Source organism: Terrapene carolina, unplaced genomic scaffold (assembly GCF_002925995.2).
Source record: "Terrapene carolina triunguis isolate 2854851 unplaced genomic scaffold, T_m_triunguis-2.0 Scaffold51484, whole genome shotgun sequence".
In the NCBI taxonomy this organism is placed as follows: Eukaryota; Metazoa; Chordata; order Testudines; family Emydidae; genus Terrapene; species Terrapene triunguis.
In genome coordinates this window covers 313-4,226 of record NW_020715835.1, presented here as the reverse complement: position 1 = coordinate 4,226, position 3,914 = coordinate 313, and the positions used below count along the sequence as shown (strand labels likewise).

Genomic DNA, 3,914 nt, shown 5'->3' with positions numbered 1-3,914 from the left:
AAAACAAATAAAAGGAAGTTTTTTTTTTTTTTTTTTTTTCCCCCACACAACACACAGTCAACCTGTGGAACTCCTTGCCAGAGGCTGTTGTGAAGGCCAAGACTGTAAATGGGTTCAAAAAAGAACTAGATAAGTTCCTGGAGGATAGGTCTATCCATGGCTATTAGCCAGGATGGGCAGGGATGGTGTCTCTAGCCTCTGTTTGCCAGAAGCTGAGAATGGGCGACGGGATGGATCACTTGATGATTCCCTGTTCTGTTCATTCCCTCTGGAGCACCTGGTGTTGGCCACTGTCGGTAGACAGGATACTGGGCTAGATGGACCTTTGGTCTGACCCAGTGTGGCCGTTCTTATGTTGTTATATAACTGAATATAAGCTTTATGTCAAACTTGGTGATACTTTTTGCTGTTCAGGAGGATATAGTAGATCTCTACATTTTTATTTATGCCATTGCGTGTTTTATTGTGCAAAGAAATTGGGAATGATGCATTTATTTACTAGATTTGTTGTGATCTATTTTTATGGAAATTGGAATGCAATTTAAAAAGGCACAAACCATTTTTAGACCGATTTTTTAATTCAGTAAAATGACCTCAAATGTAAAAGAAAAGAAGCTTATCAAAAACTTTGTGTTTACAACTGATTTGGTGAACAAGTTAGTGAACTGAAGTGATTGTTTCTGGTCACCATGTCCTTCAAGCCTTCGGAACCAGTAGATCTGATTCTCTCACACCCAAGTTCTCCTCGGAGATTGGAAAAGGATAAACAAGCTTTGCCCTGCTTTTTCAGTTCCTGGTTAGGTTCTTTTTGATTTCCACTCTGGCCATGTGGGTGGCAGGGCTGGCTCTGTGGCGCACAGTGGCCCAGAAAAGGGGTATCTGGCCATGCATGACGTGTTCTCTCTTCTCTTTCTCTCTCTCCTCCCCCCCCCCCCCCCGGCATTCCAGTAAGGTGTCGAAGGCGGCGCTGCCGGCACCCCCCCTGCTCTACGACTCAGAAGAGGAGGAGGAGAGCAAGCCCATGACCTACGACGAGAAGCGCCAGCTCAGCCTGGACATCAACAAGCTGCCGGGGGAGAAGCTGGGGCGGGTGGTGCACATCATCCAGTCGCGGGAGCCCTCGCTGCGCGACTCCAACCCTGAGGAGATCGAGATTGACTTCGAGACCCTCAAGCCCTCCACCCTGCGGGAGCTGGAGCGCTACGTGCTGTCCTGCCTGCGCAAGAAGCCGCGCAAGCCCTACAGCGAGAGTGAGTGGGGGGATGGCCCTGGGCTGGGCTCTCCCCTAGGATGTGGTCGAGGAAGTGCCCCAAGACCTACCGCAGAGAAGCGCTAGATACGAGCTAGGTTGTGGGATAGCCAAGGGGGGCTGGGAGCCTTGCAGCGAGGGTGGAGGGGGATGAAGTTAGGGTGGGAAATCAGGGAGCTTAGGGGATTGGGTGCCTCCCAGTGAGAGCGTGGGGGGATGCCTGGGAGCCTTGCAGCGAGTGAGTCAGTCAGTGGGGAAGGGAAGATCTCAGCAGTGTCCCCCTGTCCTGCCTGTACACCACCCCGTATGCCTTACAAGGGATGGAGGCACATTGGGGGAGCCTTGGGGAGCAATGCGCTCTGCTCCCTGCTCGCACTGTACAGGGATAGGGTGGGGCTGAAGTGCAGGGGTGGGCTTGTCTGCTCCCCAGGCAGGGTGGGAGTAGGGGGGGCTCAGGGAGACAGCCAGCCGCAGGGAGCCCTCTGAGCACGTCTGTCCCCGCCCGCTGCAGCCATGAAGAAGCCGGTGGGGAAGACGAAGGAGGAGCTGGCGCTGGAGAAGAAACGGGAGCTGGAGAAGCGGCTGCAGGACGTGAGCGGCCAGCTCAACTCCACCAAGAAGCCCCCCAAGAAGGGTGAGTGCTGGGCAGGGGGCAGGAGGGGGAGCGAGGCGTTGGTGTCCGCGAGGCAGGGCTTCGGAGCTGGGTGAGGGGGAATGATTCCAGCCCTGGGCTCCCCCCAGGTCTGCCGGTGCCCCTCACACCTGACCTGCAGCCCCTGCTAGCCCAGCCTGGCTCCCAGCGCAGGATAAAGAGGACATGTTCTGTTTGCTGACCTGCTCCCTCGTTCCCCTGCAGCCAACGAGAAGCCGGAGTCTGCCCAGCAGGTGCCCGTGTCGCGGCTCAGTGCCAGCAGCTCCAGCTCCGACTCCAGCAGCAGCAGCTCCAGCTCCTCGTCCTCGGACACCAGCGACTCGGATTCCGGCTAGAGCGGTGGCGGTGATGGCAGTGGGCGGGCGGCATCGCAGCCGGGTGGAAGCGTGGGCAGGTTCAGAAGAGGCTCTGCGGGACCGGACCCCATGTGAACCGGACTGAGCGGCTCCACCCGGCGGGCAGCGCCCCCAAGGCGAGGGAGGGCGCCAGTGACTGCCCCCTCACGGACATGGGCACTGCCCCAGTGTTTACAGTTCGGAGGCCCCTGGGGGTTGTTGGCGCAGAGACCCCTGCCGGGCACAGCCTGTGTAGGCCCCGGCGCAACCCCAGCCAGGTTTTACCGTTTGGTTTGGTTTGGTTCTGACGCATGGGAGCTTTTCCCAGGGCAGAGTTTGGGTTTTAAAGGGTTTGGAAGTCTCCACGTTTGGTTTTGCTCTTGGGGGGGTGGGGTTTGGGGGGGCCTAGCCGGACAGACGGAAGCCGCAAGCCCCTCACGTGCTCTGGGCTGCATCGCCGGCCCCCCCATCTCATGTCCCGCCGGTGGCCTCGTCCCCTTCTCCGGGGAGAGTTTATTTATTTGAGCAGCGGTTGGGCCACGGGGCCCTGCAGAGACGGGTGTCGCCCGCCCGGCTCCAGGACTGCAGTGTACAGAGCCCGCCGGGGGCACGGCCTGGGCAGCATGCTCCTTTCCAGGGGGGCGGGGAGGGGGGCTGTTTTTTATGTTGACTGTACAATTGTTTTCTACTCCTTCCTTTTCCCTCCCCTGCCCGCCCCGTCAGACCCCGAGGGCGGGCTCCGCTGTTCAGACCTTTCCAGCCTGGAACATGTAAATAAAGAAAATATTATTGGAGTTCTGTCCTCTCTGCGGGTCTCTGCCCCGGCCTCGTTCCTCAGTGCCCGCTGGGCCTGGGAACATGGTCACCCGGCCTGTGGCAGACGTGGGATGGAGTCCTAGACACCCCCACTTGCTGAGCTGTGGGGTCCTGAATCACCCACCCCGTCCCCCTCCAACCCCGCTAGACGGAGCTGGCACGAGAGCCCCGGGGTCTGCGGAGCACCCCCTGGAGGGGGACGGAGCCCAGGGGCTCTAGCGCCCTGCGACGGCTGAGCCGTGAGCCCTCGGCTGGAAGGGGGTGAGGGGGGAGCTGGGAATGGGGCCAGCCAGAAATGCTGGGGGTTGGGGACCCCCCCTTCCAGTGTTGGGGTCTCCCAGTACATCCCATCTCTTCTCAGCTGCCTGGCCCCTGGTATGTGGTGTTCAATGGGGTTCTGTGGCCAGGGATGGAGGTGGGGGCCCTAGCCCCCGCTTCGGCTTCAGAGCCGGTGCTGCCACATCCCCCTCCTGAGGCTTACAGACTGGGGCAGTAGTGCCAGTGGGGAGCCCCAGACCTGCCCCTCCCAGCACCCTCCATTAGGGGAATGAACACTAGGATCAGCTTCCCAGGGGGTGGGTGGAGGCTCCAGCCTGGCCAGGGTTAAATCAGGCTGGGACAGTTTCCGGAGAGCTGTGCTGGGTCCCAGCCAGGATGGGTCAGGGCCGTGCTTGTGGGGCAGGCGAGGGCCATGTCACTGAGCGGGTGGGGAAGCCCTCGATCCAGTGCCCTAGGGAGGTGGTGGAATCTCCTTCCTTAGAGGTTTTTATGGTCAGGCTTGACAAAGCCCTGGCTGGGATGATTTAGTTGGGGATTGGTCCTGCTTTGAGCAGGGGGTTGGACTAGATCCCTCCTGAGGTCC

General features: G+C 59.3%; 1 pseudogene; it reads left to right on the top strand.

Moving 5' to 3' along the window:
• The window catches only part of LOC113405887, a 4,460-nt pseudogene extending 1,430 nt beyond the window's left edge, over positions 1–3,030 (top strand).
• Positions 3,031–3,914: the final 884 nt, after the last annotated feature.